This window comes from Quercus robur, chromosome 10 (assembly GCF_932294415.1).
Source record: "Quercus robur chromosome 10, dhQueRobu3.1, whole genome shotgun sequence".
Classification (NCBI taxonomy): domain Eukaryota; kingdom Viridiplantae; phylum Streptophyta; class Magnoliopsida; order Fagales; family Fagaceae; genus Quercus; species Quercus robur.
The window spans coordinates 1,604,327-1,623,451 of NC_065543.1; the positions used below are offsets into that span (position 1 = coordinate 1,604,327).

A 19,125-nucleotide genomic window follows, 5' to 3' on the forward strand; every position below is an offset into this window, starting at 1 on the left:
ATGTTGAATATGCTAGTATGGATGCGGAAGCGAAAGCATAAAGTATAGAATACGATAACACACGAGAGTTACGTGGTTCAGCCTAATGGCTTACATCCACGGAGGAAACCTTAAAGGGCTACGTCAATAATATATTAGAGTGTAGTACAAATCCTGTGTTATAATGAATTATAACATATGTATATATAGTAGACTAAACCCTAAACTAATAGACTTCTAGTACAAGTAGGAGACTTGGCTTGCACACAAAGTAGAATTAGGCTTGGGCCTATGCTAATGAGCTAATATATCTCTAACAGCAAAAAAAATGCATTTTAATTCAATCACACACAATAATCAAAATTTGATGTAGAGTTTAGTCAGGCGAAAAAAAATGAGAAACCAAGCTTAAAATGTAGAATTAAGCTTTGTTTTGTTTTGTTATTTATTTATTTATTATTTATTTATTTATTTATAAAATCATAAGAATTCTGGAGAATAAACAATATATCTTACAGCTCGTTAGCTAAGTCTTCACGCTTCAAATGGGTCCCCCAGTTGACGGAGTCCATGGTGGATGCTCCACTGCCTCCTCTGCTGCTGCTGCCACCACCTTTGGGGGCTTGAGTTAGAGGGAGTTTCCCTTTATTGCTATCCATCTTATTTTAATTCATAACCAAAATGTCAACAACAATTCTAGTTACCAAACCTCTCAATCTAGACAAGAATAAACAATAATTTTATGACAAAATTTCGGAGAGAGGGGAGCAACCTTTTTTATATAGAGAGTGGATGAGACTATAGTAAATGAGAAGATGAAAAGTAGGATTATATGGTTAATTTTAAGAAAGAAAGAAAGAGTAACTTGAGTTTAAAATTGCGAATGTTGAAGCCTTTATTGTTTCACATTCACGTATTCATTTATTGTTTCACATTCGCATGTTCACTCTCTTCCCCCAAACTCTTTCATATCAGTATATAGTTCAAGGCCTGTCTGTACAATTATAATAATTAATTTATAAGGAATGGCTTAGGAAATTTCTTAATGGAAAATTTTAAGAAAGTTTTGATCTCAATTTTATGATAAATATAAAATTTTATATTATAAAAAAATATTTATTTTTTATTTTTGCATAAATTTTTTAAAAAAATGTTCCTAAACAAATGCCCTTGGGGCATTGATTAATATTTTCTATTAATAAGATATAATTTTATTATTAAATAATAATTAAGTGAATGTTTAATACATAATTATGTATCACCCTCAAAGAAAAAACATAATTATATATTAAAAATTTCCATATTAGTTACGAGCATGTATTACGGTATTTATTACATAATATATGTATCTCCAATTATCATATTTAAATTCAATTCTCATACTAATTTCCTATATATATATATATATATATATATTAATAGCCAAAGTTGAGAGAAAATCCAATTAAATTCTAAATTGGTGTCTAATTTTGCGGCACGTGTCTCATCTAATTTTTAATTTTGTATTTTAAGTGAATCATTAGGTGCAAAAATTAAAGAATCTAAATTCAATTAGATTCTAAATTGAATTTTAATTGGAGTTTAATTTTGTTCCATGTGTCCCATCTAATTTTTTAATTTTTGTGATAAGTGAATTATTGAGTCTAAAAAGCTAAGAGTAGATCCAATTAGATTGTAGATCATATATATATATATATATATATATATATATATTAATAGGTAAAACTGAGAAAAAATCAAATTAGATTTCAAATTTGATTCTAATTGTTGTCTATTTTTGTGCCACGTGTCCTATCTATATATATTTTTAATTTCTAGGTGAGCTAATGTTGTGCAAAAAATGAAAAGTCTAATATAAATAAACCATAAAAAACCAATAAAAAAGAGTAAACTCATGTGTATATTCAAAAAAATAAAAATAAAAAATGAAGAAGAAAGAAAGAGTAAAACTCATGTATATATCTATGACTTAAACAAGGTATAATTTGAATCCATATATGTGTAATTGTTTTTTTTTTTTTTAATTATACCGTGCATATGCACAGATTATAAACTAGTTTATATATATATATATATATATATATATATATATATATTGAGAGAAAATCCAATTAGATTTTAATTTTCCAATTTTGTGTCATATGTCCCATGTAATTTTTAATTTTTATGCCAAGTAATTTATTGAGTGTAAAAATCAAAGAGGCCAAATCCAATTAGATTCTAAATTGGATTTCAATTGGAGTCCAATTTTGTGACACATGTTTATCTAATTTTTTTAATTTTTATGGTAAGTAAATTATTACATGCAAAAACTGAAGAGCTTAAATTTAATGAAATTTTTTTTTTTTTTTTTTTTTTAGGAAAAGGTAAATGAAACTTTATTACTAGAAAAAACAAACTAAACAACATCCTCCAAATCCCGTGGAAGTTCTTCTATCCACACATCAGTATCAGCAGATAAAACTGTTTGTCTAGCAAGGGCATGAGCTAACTTATTGCCATTTCGATTAACATGCAAAAAATTACAAAGAAAAGAAGAAGATAACAGTCTAATCTCATCAATAATATGTCCATACAAAGTCTGCACTGGCCTAGTATCGATAATGGCTTGAATAACTTTCAAAGAGTCCCTTTCAATCACCACATTATGAAGGCTGAGTTCCTGAGCAAAGCAAATGGCCCTACGAGCTGCCAAAGCCTCCACTACATCAGCCGAATCTAGGAGCCTCACTCTCTGACTTAACATAGCCATAACAAGCCCAGCCGAGTCCCTAACAACCACCTCTAAGCCAGCGCACCTCTGATCCAGAAATAAAGTGCCATCAAAGTTTACTTTGTAAACACCTGAATTAGGTGGCTTCCAACGCAAATCCATACTCCGAACAGCCATCTGCGGATTCACCGATTGCACATCCCGATACTCCTGCAAAAACTCTGAAGCTCGGCACATCACCATCTCAGAACCCCAAGTTTTCTACCCCTCCCTCACCCTGTTTCACCTCTCCTAGATACCCCAAGCAGTCATAGCGAACAAGGCAATCAGATTAGAGGATCCATGTAAGCATAAAAACTGAAACAGATCACCAAAGTTTGAAAAATGATGAGCATGAAGAAAAGAAAACCGAACATCTGACATCCAAATGGGCTTTACCGCATCACAGAACCACAAAGCGTGAACCCCATCTTCACCATAGTCACCACAAGCATCACACATTCCAGAACTCAATACCTGACGCCTGTGCAAATTACATTTAATGGGCAGCGACTCACGAACAGCATGCCATAGGAAATGTCTCACTTTGTTTGGGACCTTCAGCTTCCAAATACCATTCCATAACCCCTTTCTAGCCTCCACATTCGACGAGCTAGGCTGTTCCTGATGCTGTGTTGCTGCCAATAAGTGATACACGCTCCGGACTGAATACACACCATCAACCGTGTGAGGCCATATCAAAGCATCAACTGCCTCATGATTGCTAGCATGAATGTTTTTGATGGCTTCAGCTTCCCACGGATAGAAATTCAAATCAAGAAGCTCCTCATTCCAGAGATTAGTACCAGGCAACAACAAATCATGGACCATATTTAGAGAAAGGTCCCTCTGTGAAGATAAAATCCTTCCCATACCATCAAAAGGCAGCCAACGATCACTCCAGATCTCAATATCTCTCCCATCCCCCACCCTCCATCGAGCACCCCTCAAAACACCTTCCCTAGCTTGTAAAATGCTTTTCCAAGCAAAAGAGCAACCCGGAGAGGCTACCGCATCAAAAATATTACCAAAAGGAAAATACTTAGCCCGGAACACCTTATAAGCCAGCGAGGTCCTATCATGAAATAAACGCCATACTTGCTTCCCCAACATGGCATCATTAAACACACATAAGTCGTGAAAGCCCATACCTCCAATTGACTTTGAAGAACAAAGAGTCTCCCATTTAACCCAGTGGATCTTTCTAGAATTCTCAGAGCACCCCCACCAAAACTTACGAATCATAGCTTCTCTATCTTTAAGGAGACCAATAGGAAGCCGAAAGACATTCATAGAGTATGTTGGGATTGATTGAACCACCGCTTTAATCATTATTTCCTTACCGGCCTGAGACAACAATTTCTCCTTCTACCCTTGCATTTTAGCCCAAATCTGCTCCTTGATGTGATTGAAACACTCTTTCTTCTCTCAACCCACAAAGGAAGGGAGCCCCAAATACTTCTCATAGTTTTTAATATCCGGCAACCCTAGTAAAACTTTTAATTCTTCTTGAACCTCCACAGAAGTGTTTCGACTAAAGAAAGCTGTTGTCTTATCTGAATTCACCTGCTGACTAGAAGCAGCCTCATACCAAGCAAGGATAGACTAGATTTTAGCACATTCTTTAGAAGTTGCTCTACAAAATAACAAACAATCATCGGCAAAGAAAAGATGAGTGATTTTTGGACCCGCTCTACAAATAGAGTATCCTCTAATCTCCCCAGAACTTGCAGCTTGACAGAGAAGGGCATTTAACCCTTCTACACAAAATAGAAATAGGAATGGTGACAAAGGATCACCCTGTCTCAGACCTTGTGAAGGATAAATAAGACCCGTAGATTCACTGTTCACCAAAATCAAATAAGATACCGTTGTGATGCATTGCATGATCATGGCTACCCAAGTATTCTGAAAACCCATCTTCAATAAAATTTTCTCTAGAAAGACCCACTCCACTCTATCATAAGTTTTGCTTATATCAAGCTTTAAAGCCATAAAACCTGTCCTCCCAGAACACTGAGTTTTCTTATGATGCAAAGACTCAAAAGCAATAAGAATGTTATCTGTAATAAGCCTATCAGCAACAAAGGCACTCTGAGTCTCAGAAATAATGGACTTTGGAATAGGTTTTAACCTATTGACAGTGACTTTACTCAGAATTTTATAGATAACATTACAAAGACTAATAGGCCTAAATTGAGCAACAGTTTCGGGATTGTTAACCTTTGGAATCAAAGTAATAAAAGTATGATTTATAGACTTCAGAAGATTACCTGAATTGAGACAAGAGAGGACAGCATATGAGACTTCCATACCAATATCTGACCAAAAGGTTTGGTAAAATAAAGGGGGCATCCCATTAGGGCCCGAGGCTTTTAAAGGAGCCATTTGTTTTATAGCCACCTTCACCTCCTCCCTACTATATGGACAAATTAAAGCTTCATTCATAGAGGTGCTGACCATGGACTACACTCCAGCCAATACACACTCCAAATCTGAAGGATTTGAAGATGAAAACAATCTAGTGTAAAAATCAACAAAAACCGCCCTTACTTCCCTCTCACCCGAAACCCAAACACCATGAGAATCCCGAATACCTTTAATAAAATTCCTCCTTTTTCTCTGAGTGGCTACCCCATGAAAGAATTTTGTGTTCTGGTCTCCACAAGCCAACCATTGAGCTCTAGATCGCTGAGCCCACATACAGTTCTCCTTATCTAATAAGACATTTAGCTCTCGTCGCAATTGAACCACCACCTCATGGTTACCTCCTTTGGCCGAATCCTCCTCAGCTTTCCAAAGCAATTCTTTTTTCAATCTAAACTGATTTTGAATGATTCCAAAAATGATCCTTGCTCCACGATTTCAGCATTTTTTTACACTTCTTAATCTTAGTCACTACTCGGTTCATCTGATTCCCGATCGGCTGAATCTCCCAAGCCTTTTTAACTTTTGCACCACATTCTTTCTCAGCCAACCACATTTCTTCAAAACGGAAAGGTTTGCGCTTCCACCTTGTTGCTTCCCCATTCGGATCAAACACCAACAGGATCGGTCTATGATCTGAAGCTACACAGTGAAGATGTCTAATGGTGGCTGCTGGGAATCTAGCCATCCAATCATAGTTAGCAACCCCTCTATCCAGCCTCTCCCATATAACTTGCCCATGTCTATTACATTGCCAAGTAAATTCAGGACCCGTAAAGCCTAAGTCCACAAAACCACAAGTGTCCAAAACATCCCGGAAAGCTTGCATCTGTCCATGTGGCCGAATCCTACCACCACGTTTTTCTTCAGAAAGTAGAATTTCATTAAAGTCTCCCATACACACCCAAGGTAGATAAGGCTTTGAATTTAACATGCGTAGCATATTCCATGCCTCTTCCCTATCATTAGTATCCGGTTCTCCATAAAATTCCGAATATCTCCAAGCCTCACACGAACCACCTTGAATTACAGCATCAATATGAAATTTGGAAAAACTATCAACCCATACCTAAATTCCATGTTGCCAAAGGAGTGCCAAACCACCCCATCTATCTTGACTATGAACTACAAATAAACCTGCAAACTTAACCTTATACTTCAACCTTTCTAACTGTTCTTTATCAGCCCATGTTTCTGACAAAAAAACAATTAGGGGAGCTTGTGCCTGAATTAACTCTTCAAGCTCTGTCTTTGCATGTGGGTTCCCAAGCCCATGGCAATTCCAAGCTAAGCAACTCATTGGGCTCAGCGGGGCTGAGCATCAGCCTCCATCGTTTCATTACTTTTAACGCTAGCACATCGTCTCTTAGTAGGCACCAAATCTGCCGTCCCCTCCAAACACTCAACAACACTTCTTTTCCCGCCACTTGTACTACCAGACTGCACCACCACATCTCTCTCTCTAGCTAACCTTTTCCACCCTCTAAGTGACCCACCTAATGGATTACAATTCTCCAAATCAACAAAGGCCCTATGATCTACCTGCTCCTGTTCAACATTACCATCTATCCCTGTCCTCGTACCCATAATTGTCTCACTTGAAGAAGTAGCAACTGAATCTATAGCAGCACCATCAAAAGCAGCCAAATCTGAATCTATCTCCCTAAGTTTATCATCAAAATTCCCTTGGCCACTTCTGTTCGTCCCAACAAAGTTCCCCATCAACCCAACTCCCTCATCAACACCATGCTCCTCCACGGCCTCACTTGGATGACAAATTCCATTCCTTTCCAAACCAACAACAGTATTCTCCCTAGTATCCATCTCATCATTATCATGCCTAGAAGAAAACTGCTGCCTATCCCTGTCCACGTCCTCCTCACATCCTTCCACCTTCACCATAGAACACTTTTTTGGAGCGGTCATAGGAGCTCTCATCCACCCTCCAAACTGTTGATCCTTCTCTGTAAGGCTGCCCTGACTTCGCACCCACAAATCACAATCTTTGTTGCAATGCATCAACAACCCAAACCAATAGCATAGGTTAGGTAAACGTTCATATCAGAATTGAACCCAGCCAACCTTACTGTCCTCCATACAAAGTTTACGCCTCCTGCACAGTGGTTTTGAAGTATCAACCAGCCCCTTGATCCTCATAAAACTACTACCATCATAAGTACCCCACTCCTTCATACCCGACTGGACTTCTCCAATAACCCTCCCAATTTTGCATGCCGACTTCAAATTCATATCACCAATAGGAAGGTCGTGGAGTTGGACCCGAAACCTCATCATATTAAATCTCAACTCTTTGACCAGAACACTCTTGTCCAGGCGCTGGAGCGAGACTAGGAACTTATAATAACTCCACGGCTCACCCATGATAATCCGCTCGGCATCCACACTATCCTCAAAGACGAACAACACCACATGATTACCCACGTCCTTCACCTCGAATCCTCTCTTTGTACGCCACATAGATTTAAAAGTCCTAGCAATCGCCTCCATATTCAAGACTCTACGAGTGTAAAACTTCGCCACAACCACATGACTGCCCCCCTATTCAAAAGTTTCAGACTTATACGTACTCCCTTCTTCCTCTGTCAAAGAGAAACGCTCCCACTGAACCGATAAACTCTCCATGCTAAACTAGTAACCTCTCACTCCTTGTTGAAATAGCGACGAGAACTAGAAAACTTGCACTGGGCAGTACAATGTTCTACTACACTGGCTAGGGTTTGAGAGCCGCCCCCTAGGTCAGAAATTTAATTTAAAGGGTTTAAATGATGTTTTAGAGATATATGGTTAAAAAAATATGTAACGTATAATTGTGATTTTTTTAAATGTACTTGTACATATGCATGAGGTTACACACTAGTCTAATACTATATATAAAAGCAAAAGCCTTTTTCCTACAATTAAAGAGGTGTTGCCATGTAGAAAAAATGTCCATCTAAAATTTCACCACTTATAAGTTAAAAAGCGATAAATTATATTGTTTCACCGTCTTAATATCGTTTGATATTAACATCGTTTTTCTCAGTATATTAAAAAAAAAAAGGTTAAAATACTATTACGCTTGCGATTCAGAGATAGAGAATAAGGAAAAGAAAAACCTTGTGATACAGAGATGAGAAGGAGACAAAGTTCGTATGGCCGGCCATCACCATCATTTTCCCGCCACCGTCCGTTCGCTTGCCAGACTTATACCACCAGAACTGGCACAGGTAATGCACGTAAGAATTGAGGTACGGACATAAAGAGAACTACCACTGGTAAGGTTTGTTTTTTTTTTTTTTTTTTTTTTTTTTTTTTTTTTTTTTGTTTTTTCCAATATTTTCTTAGATCTGGGTATGAAATATGAATTAGTTTGACAAATTTGGTTGGATTGATTTTTTACTTCTATTCAATTTTTATCTATTTTAGATTAGTTCTATGAGATTTTGTTTGATGTTTCTGAAATGATTTCAAATTGCAGAGTGAATATTTGTGATGTAAATTTGAAATTATTTTCTTGGATGTTTAAATTCTCAGTGTGATTTTGTTTTTGAAAAATAATTTCCTCAAACTAATTTTCAAATAGAATAATAATTAAAAACATCATCTTTTAAAATATTCTTTCTCTCAATCAAAAATCTGGGTATCAATATACATATTAATGGTCATTTGCTTTGTTAAATCTCATTAATTTATGCTTTCACAATTTTTTGAACTATTTAACTGTACTTTCTTTAAAGAACAAAATAGTAAAAAAAAAAATAATAATAATACTGCATTTACGTCTCTTATAAGAGAAATCCAAAGATGAGCATGTGAATGAGAAAAAAAAAATTTGTTATAAATTTTATTCCTTGAAACCTTTTTTTGATAATTGATACCTGCCTTTGTAATTAGTGTTTTGCAAAAACAGTTCTCCACTTCTTTTATAATAAATGCATTCTCTTTGTTGGTGTAAAGTAAAGCCTTTTTGGCCTTTTGACACTTTAGTAAATTGTAGTTAATCTAGGTGAAATATATTAAGTGGTTATAATATTACTTACTTGAATGGTTTCATATAAATGCCTTCACATATTTATATGTCTAATATTCAATTGCAGAAGAAAATCATATAATAACATTATTGCCGTAGAATATGCTATTACTTTACAATTTGATTCAAAATTTAGTAATGAAAAGTAAAAAAAAAAAATTAATTAATAGATATTGATGAAAGATAGTTAAAAAAAACTTCTAATGGAACCTTCTTATAGAGATCAGAGATTCAAAAGCAAGGACAGGTCATTTGGATATGATTCTCACTAAGGTTCACCCATTTCTGCATTTTTATTCGTTTTCCCCCTAAGGGAATGCTTTTAGTGACTTTTTAATTAAATTATGCTTTTAGTGAGTTTTTGCACATGATTGCAAATAATTTCAAAGATTGAAGAAGAAGAGTAGAATTTTTCAAAAGTTGCCAAGGTGGTTGGTGAGATTAATTTCTACGATTTATTTCAAAACCATTAAACCAAATTGTAGTATTTACATATTTCATCAGTGGCGTCCAATTAATATTCATACCAGGAATACTCTCACCCATTACAAATATAAGGGAATAGAAGAGGATATAGGGTAGTATGAGTAGACTTACTAAGCATTGAACGGAATTGGGTTTTGTAAATGACCAATTATGAAGTAAATTATGTACACATAATTCAAATGGTAAGTGAAAGAAAACCTGAGGTACCTTGGCATCAGTTGTCATCAAGTAAATTAGATGCAAACTTCTTGCCAGCTTCCTGAGTTAGTCTTCAAAATCAGAGTGATATGGTCGCTCCCTTCAAAAGGTAAAAACCAAGTTTTACTTTTAGTCATTTTAGTCCTCTAAGTATCAATTATACTCAATTTAGTCATTTGTTTATTATCCGTTAAATTGCACCGTTAAATTACCTAATGTGATGTCATTTTACACTTCAGTTAATATTTAATTTTTATTAATTTCGAAATTTGAGAAAAAAACACTAATTAAAAAAGAAAAAGAAAAAGGAAAACATAAACTAAACCCAAACCGTGTCACTTCCTCCCCACCCTGAAGAACAAAATCTTGAGACTGCCCTTTTGTTGTATAGTTACCTGATTCCCATTTCCTTGTATGTTTCAATAGAAATAGTCAAAGTTCTTCGAAGTATTTTTATCAATCAAGATCTACAAATGTACCATGAAGAAGCTGACAAACCAACATGTGCCCGTACCTCAAATTCGAATGAAGAACTTGGCCAAGTTGACACTATACTTTCTGATAAGACAAGAACTTTGACTTCCAACTCAATGGAACTAATTGGCCCAAATGTAATCCAGAACTTGACCATTTGCCATACAACATTACTTGAAGTTGATGAAGAAACGGGAAGAATTTCTTTTGAAGCTGAATCACCAGATGAGGCTACCTTTGTGATTGCTGCAAGAGAGCCCCCTCTTGATCTCTCTCCCTCTCCCTCTCGGTTTCTCAGTTATTGGCTTGGGGTGGGGTCTCAAATTTTGTTCTTCAGGGTAGGGAGGGAGGGACACCCACTACAAAAAAGCTAGTTATAGGGGAGTTTTTTTTAGCCGTGTTTACCAAAAAAGTGGCTATAGATACCCTATAGCCGCATGTTTCAAAAATGTGGCTACAACGATAGACCTATAGCCACATTTGGGTTTAGTCTATGTTTTTTTCTTTTCTTTTTTAATTAACATTTTTTCTAAAATTCAAAAATTAAAAAAAAAAATTATATATCAACTAAAGTGTAAAACGATGTCGTTTTGTGCAATTTAAGAGATAGTAAATGGAGGACTGAATTGAGTATATTGAAATTTAGAGAATTGAAATGACAAAAGATGAAACTTAGAAAATGAATTTTATATTTTAGCCAAAAATTTAAGTATAAATTACATATTTGATTCCTAACTATAATAATTTAGTTATTAACTTTTCAAATGTCTTAATTTTGTCATGACATTTTATTTAAAGCCACATAAGACTGACTGTCATGTCAAAATTAACTTAATAAAAATAAATAAAAACCAACTTATTGATAAGCTCACGTGTTTACTAAAAATTATCCCTAGCCCACTATTCTTGAGAAGCAGTAACTTTCAATAAATAAATAAATAAATAAAAAACCTAACAGAAGAGATTAGTGATCACGACGCCCAATGGTAAAGACCGGCGGCAACCGATCAGCCAGTGATGCTAATTTTGGTATAATCTCTTTATCTCTCTCTGTTCAATTGGGTTTTATTGGAAATATCATCACAAACAAATACTTAAAGCAACAATAGAATTGATGATGTAGCACATGGACCAATGGACGTCATCGACAAGAGTTGGTCCTCAAATGAAGAGAAGAGATTATTATGAAGTGTGAACTAATGATGTACGGCTTGGACTGTTGTATATATAGATATATACAAGAATAGGTTGTAATAATAATATGTAGGTATGGAGAGTATATCATTTGTGTAAAATAATAAATTAAAATTCAAAATTTAGAAGTTCAGGATTCTCGACTAACTGAGAATACTATTTTGATCGATCAAGATTTTGAAAAAAAGTATATGTGCCTGACTACAATCTCGACAAATTGAGATTTTCTTGATTGCATCTTGACACCTCGCTTGATTGATCGAGCCTCATAAAAACTATTTTTTGCAGAATTTTCTACAGAATTTGTGGTAAACGTTCTAAACATTGGGAAATGTTTTATTTCTTGTGAACGGTTTTATGAGGCATCTTAACTCTCCATTCATACCTCTTGAAGGGTTATAACCCTATGGGTATAAATAGTTGTTTATGTTCACTTGATAATCACTTCTCTTCTCTCCCAAAATCAATTGCTAAGAAACACAAGAAAACCTATGAGTATTTTCCAAAATTGCTATCTGTAGAATCTAAAAATTTGGTTGTATCTTGGGACAAGTTTGTAATAACCCTTTATCAACGTACTTGTGGGGGCAAATATTGTCTAAGGAAAACAATTAATTTTGTGCCTTCAAGTTATCGAACCATTTTTTGTCTTTTTGTTCACTTTTTTATTTCTTTATTACTTTGTGTAATGTTCCCAACATGGACTTCATTGAGCAGAGTTGGCCCTCATGTGTTTGATCTAGTGGATTCGAGTGAATGTTGTGCTCATACTAGTATAGGGTGCTTTGCTTTCATTGATGTTGTCATTTTGTTATTTGCTATTTCAGATTTTGAGGATTTTGTTTTAATTATTTTAAATTATGTAAGGCTGACATGACAGTCTAGGTGGTACTCTTATGAGACATTAAACAAATATTTTTTTCGGTAGAGATCATTTTGACACTATACTTTTTTTTTTTTTTGGCACACTTAAGTGATTATGTACAATCATTTTTAATGAGTCATTCGCAGGGCATGTAATATAGATACACGTGATTGTACACAATCATTTTAAGTGAGTCATATGCATACACATGATAGAGACACATATTATCTTCTTATTGTTGGTTGTAGTTTCACACAACTACTATATTACTTGTTGGCAATTAGTATGAGAATTTAATTTAAATGCAATAACCGGAGATACAAAAATTATGCAATAAATACCATAATAAATGCTGATGATTAATATGGGAATTGTTAATACATAATTATGTAACAAACATTCACTTAATTATTATTTCATAATAAAATTGTATCTTATTAATGGAAAATGTTAACCGATTTCAAAAGGCATTAGTTTATGAAACATTTCAAGAAACTTTTTATGCCAAAAAAAAAAGTCACTATTTTTTATAATAAATTTTTATATTTATCATAGAAGTTATATCAAAATTTTCTTAAAATTTCTCACTAAGAAATTCCCTTAGGCCACCCTTTATACATGATTATAATTGTGCAAATAGGCCTTTAACTATATAATAATAGTATGAAAGAGTGTGGGGGAAGAGAGTGAACATGCGAATGTTTTGAGGAAAAGGTTTATACTTCTACCACAAGCCAGGTATTTCTATGATCCTGCTGAGTCCCATCTTTTCATGATCCATATGTACATATAAAACATGGGTGTGTGCATGTATACACTTTCAGAATATAAAACACAATCATAGATCTTTTTCTATTTTGCATTTTGTACATAGTGCAATGAGATTATTAAGTTTTTATTTTTTTATTATTTTATGCTTCATTTTAGTCAGATTATATAAAACAAATAACTCTGGAGATCAAAAAACAATAAGATTAAGTCCCCATAAAAAAAATCAGAGAACTATGTACATGACTTTACTTACGTATTAATCCACCTCGTTTCTCTCCCTAGTGTTGTGCTTGTTATTTCATGTACGTATTTAATTACTTGCTTACATACTTGTTATTATTCATAGAAGATATATTACAACAAATAATTTGTTGCAATAAATTATAGCAACAATATTTTTTGTTGCAAAAATTATTTTTAATAATAATAAAAATATTTTATTGCAACAAAATGCTATTGCAATGAATTTTTTGTTGCAGTAATTTATTGCCACGAAATTTATTGCAATAGCATGTAACGAATTTGTTTCATTGCAATAGTTGTTTATTACAAAATTTTTGAGTTTACTGCAATAAAATATTTTGTTGCAATAGATTGGGTTAAATATGTGATGTAATTCTCAAATTTGGATTTCAAATACATGATTCGATGGAATAACTCATCAATTCTAATGTTACTTGGTTGTGGTCATATGCTAATAGATACAAGGAATATACATACCATTTTAATTGACCTTTGAATTCGATATTTACCTCCACGTAACTAATCAAGAACCTTGTAACTTAATTGACACATTTTCATACATAAATTGCTTAAGGGTCTAGGTGAAAAAGGGTTCAAGTTGCAGGATTATCAACTTCTATCATACAATATCATCCCTTAAATGATCTTCAATTTCTTTAAAGGAATTTATTGACATGTTTGAAAAATTCAAACACTCCAAGGCCCCAAGAGTTTGCAATTGAGGATTTTGAATGTCTCTTTGCATATCTTGTAGTTTGTCTTCTATACTTTGAAACTTCTCATCAAGTTTCTTCCCATTTGTAGCTATAAAATAGTCCACTTTGCCCCAATTAATTAAAGTAAGTATCCAATAACATGATGAAAATAAAAGAAGCAAAACATCTCTTTTGCATATAATATAAAAATATATATATATATATATATATATATATCCTTGTGGCACTCGTAGCAAAATTACTCCCACAAAATTTACATTCGAAACAACCATTTAAATCTTCAACAAACTCCCAAAATAAATCTTTCGATCTACCCATTTTTCAATTTCCTTGTACACAGAAAAGATTAAGAGAAAGAGATGAAGCGATTAATTTGGAAGAAAGGAAGAGCAAAGAGAAGCACAGTGATGGAGAAGTACCAATTGCATACAATTTATATCATAAAATGGACATAAATATATAATACCTTTAACCACAAAATATGTTATGCATTGTTAATAATTTTTTTACAAAAATGCATATGATATCTTAGTTACACAATTGCAATTTCAATTTTCAACTCTTGTGATGTGTTTTGCCAAATATTACATTATATACTTTCTAAACATGGCCAACACACGAGGAACAATTCAAAAATGATAAAGTTAGATACATGAGAGGGCCAAACTTTAATATAAATATACACACACTACAACAAAAAAGGTCTATTGCAACAAAATATTTTATTGCAATAAACTCAAAATTTTTTTAATAAACAACTATTGCAATGAAACAAATTCGTTACACACTATTGCAATAAAGTCTGTGGCAATAAATTATTATAACAAAAATTTTGTTGCAATAGTATTTTGTTGCAATAAAATATTTTTACTATTATTAAAAATAATTTTTGCAACAAAAATATCATTGCTATAATTTATTGCAACAAATTTTTTGTTGTAATATATCTAGTGGGAAGTCAGAGCATATTGCAATAACTTATAGCAACAATTTTTTTTTTTTTTTTGTAATATATTTTGTGGGAACTTAGAACATATTGCAATAACTTATAACAACAAATTTTTTGTTGTAATATATTTTGTGGGAAGTTTGAACATATTGCAATAACTTATAGCAACAATTCTTTTTGTTGCAATAAGTTACACATATATGCTTAAATGTATACGTATGTATTTAGGTAAATGTTAGTGAATAATATAATGTTTTTTGAGAAAGGAATTAGTCAACACCATATGAAGATTATTAATTTAATTTCTCTTTTAAACTTAGTAATTTGATGTTCTTTAAAAGAAAATTTAATTTTTATGATCTTGAATTTTAATTATATATCATCTTTTCATAAAGAATTGTATAAAGCTCAATATAAAATTGTCATATATAGGGGCAAGATTGATAGTTTTAAATTTTTTTACCATATATATAAAAGAAAATTATACATACATTTTCTCTATGATATAATTACAATTTTATTTTTATTTACAATATTGTTATCACCCTCATTTAGATCATCCTAGAATTTTCGGAGTCCTTTGATCAAAGTCAAGATAATCATAATTATATATTTTATCAATCATAGCTTAGAATTTTCTTAAGATTAATCTATGTGGATCAAATGGAAAAATCCTCTTGATTTCCAAATTACAATCAAACGAGGTCAAAACATGTATTTTTTTGTATTAAAAAAAAAAAAGAGCTTTAAAATGGTGAATTTGAACAATTTTAGGCTAAACCCTAGAGTTGACCAAGTTTGATAGAAGTTTGACTGCGTTTTAACTAAAAATTCAATATTTCAATTCAGAGCAAATATAACTCCCTGGAGATGCAACTTGATATAGAATTCTAGGCTTACAAATGTCATAACAATTTCTCCAATTTGTATGTGATCTCATATAGTCTCTCAATCACTGTACACTGAATTACAACTACAAAATATGCTTTGGTTAATGTGGGCCGCAAAAGAGACTTTAAAAAATTATGTATCAATCAATGGAGTGGTGTCAAGGGTCATTAAGCCTCAATTGATTAGGCTACAGTCGAGGCATAAAAAATTCCTATTTTCTTAGCAAATCTTTAGTAGTTTACTTGGGTCTTCAAAGGAGATCTTCACTTCATCTTAGACACTAGAATATATAACTCAAATAAATCAAAATGCTTTTTAACTCATTTGCCAATTCTTACATTATATGATCCTAACAAAATCAATTATATATATATATATATATATATAGGCGATCATTTATACCTTAAATCTTGATTATTGGTGGAAACACCATATTTTTCAGTGTAAGAATCCCTCGATGCATACAAGTTTAAGTACAGAACATCTTCAAGCAAGCGGTGTTAATTTCACACCACTAACTTATATAACAGGAGTCAATTACAAAAGCAAACTTTTGCCCCTCCCAAGGGAAATTAAGATGAAGTTTGAGTGTCGACAGATATCAAATTTGCTTTGTTAAAGGTTAGAAACTCTTTATATATATATATATATATATATATAACACTTTTTTTTTTCTTTTAAAATAAGATGCTCATAAAATTTGGGGAACTAAAAATATTTAAATTAAAAAAAAAAAGAGAGCATATTTTCAAGTTTTTTTTGGCACCCATAAGGTGGCTTCATCGTTGTGTGAGAGTATTTATCCTTAATTGTTTACTTGTACTTAGGTACATGCCCAACGGGATTTTAATTGATTGTGGGAGTGAATGAAGTGCTTGGAGTTATTAACAATCTTTTAAATTTCTTAAGATGGAATTAGTCATTTGTGTTTAATTGGTTTAACCTAAGGTTAAGATCTAAAGGTCATAGGGTCTTTTAATCTAGAATAGGCACCCCACGATGTCCAAGCAAAGTCAGTAGGGTTACTTGAATTTGATTACTCATTTCTAATGCAAAATAAGTAAAATACGTGATCAAGTTTTACAGGCATATGTGATCGATATGTCCCACAATATTATGCAAGCATTAAAATTGACGCATGTGGGTCGGTCTCAGTGGTTTTGATTCGATAAAGTTGGGGGAAAACACAAAATGACTTTTGATTGTAAAAAAGCATGTTGAAAAACAATGGGTTAGCAAGTTTGAGAATTGCGAACGGAAGTGGATTCTAGAATTTCAATATAGATATAGAACTGTCATATAATTCTCCCTAAGCTAAGCGATCTATATAATGAAGTTGTCAGTCAATTAATTATATAAAAAATAAGAAAACATAACAAGCATATCTTTATTGATAAACAAAGAAAAGTACATATATTACTTGAAAATTACTTTTAGACCCAATTACATCCTACAAATAGAAAAGTGAAAGTCTGTGTTTTTAGTAACAATCTAAAGAAAGTATAAAAGAATTTATAGGAAAAACCTAATTAACACCCAAAGATTAGGTTTGGAGGCTTATTTACTAAGTGGGAAAGTCTTGGACACTTATCCTTACTAAAGATTGATCTCTTAGGATACAACAGCCCATTAAAATTAAAACTATCAACAATTGCATTGGGAACAATGTAAAATCCTCTCCATGGTGATTTTTGGACTTTGAGGCTTTGAGTAATCTTTTACCGATGGACCACTCTTGTTACTTCCATATTCCTTTCAAAGCGAGCAGTAGTAAGAAACAAAACATCCAGCTTTGACAGCTATCCGGAAAACTTATTTAGCTTTCTATAGAAAGAGAGCACACCTCCTCCTCTGCCGGTTGGTAGTAGCAGATCTTGTTCTAGAACTTCAGTTCTTAAAGAGATGAATGGTTGCTACAACACCTTTGCAAAGGCTCCAAAATCATCAAAATTCAATGCCTCCAACTAAGGACATCACGTCTAGTTTATCAAAGCTTGCTGAACTACTGCTCTGGTAACCAAAAGAAGATTGGGTTCCAAAATGGTGGGTGCACATTGGAAAAAAGATCCTTTGATAGATAAGAAATTACTGATGGCTCTAACATATCTGAAGAATTGTCAATTGCTACGTACCTTTGGCTTACAACATTGATTCAATGATAACATCAACATGAAAATTAAGAAAATTTTGAAGGAAAAGTGAGAGGGAACAGGGAATAATTGGCATGAATAATATACTAGCTTACTGGATTGTATTAGTATTTTATACTTATATTCGAAGAGAAGAGAATATATATATATATGTTTTTTGAGAATCAAGAGAAGAGAATATTTGAGGAAACTTATTAATCCTTATAACTTCCATTAGCTAGGGACTATATTAAAAATCCATGCATTAATTAATGTTTCCTGCCCTCATCGGACCAATAATAAAATGCCAAATCGTTAAAATATAAACACCTCAACAAACTAATATTTCAAATGAATCCTAATTTTTTCTTTGTACAGTCTAAAATCCAATGCCTTTCTCTGAAATCAAATATATTCCACTGCTTTTAAAAGAACCAGTGCAGTGGCAATCACTAGGAGACATTTTTTTTTAAGCTGTTTGACATATCAACATGCTTGTTGAGGTTTTTTTTTTTTTTTTTTTTTTTTTTTTTTTTTTTTTTTGTGGCATTTTATTATTGTTACTTCCTAATTGGTTACATTTTTTTTATGCTACATACAAAAACCAAAAAAAACAACTTTTTTCATATCTATTGAATTTGGTAAGTTTTAATGGTTCTCATCCAGATCCACCAGGAACATAAGCTTTTTACTTACAAATAACAATCTTTCAAGTAGGTGTCAAATTTTGAGTGTTTCTAGAGAGACTTTCTGTGTCACCTAATTGCCGGTAACATGACCCAAAAATGAAATAAAAGGAAGAAACGTTCCTGTCCGTAAGCTCCCAGCAAACCCTCCGCCTTTGCTTCCCCCAAATTTTTCTCCGAAACAAACGTTACATTCCCTTTTGACTCTCTCTTCTGTTTTTTTTTCCACCTTTCAAATTTTCTCTTTCTTTTTTCCCATTTTCTTTCTTTCTTTCTCTCTTTCTATCTTTCTGGGTTTTTCTTTCTTAGCTATTTTTTTGAAGCTTGTTTCATGC

At 33.0% G+C, this 19,125-nt stretch overlaps 1 long non-coding RNA gene across 1 annotated transcript in view; it reads right to left on the reverse strand.

The window, feature by feature from the left end:
• LOC126704414 (uncharacterized) overlaps positions 1-9,942 on the reverse strand; it is a 65,706-nt gene extending 55,764 nt beyond the window's left edge. Inside the window, exon 1 of the long non-coding RNA XR_007648178.1 lies at positions 9,873-9,942. This is a non-coding gene — a long non-coding RNA (uncharacterized LOC126704414). The remainder of the gene's footprint in view (positions 1-9,872) is intronic.
• Positions 9,943-19,125: the final 9,183 nt, after the last annotated feature.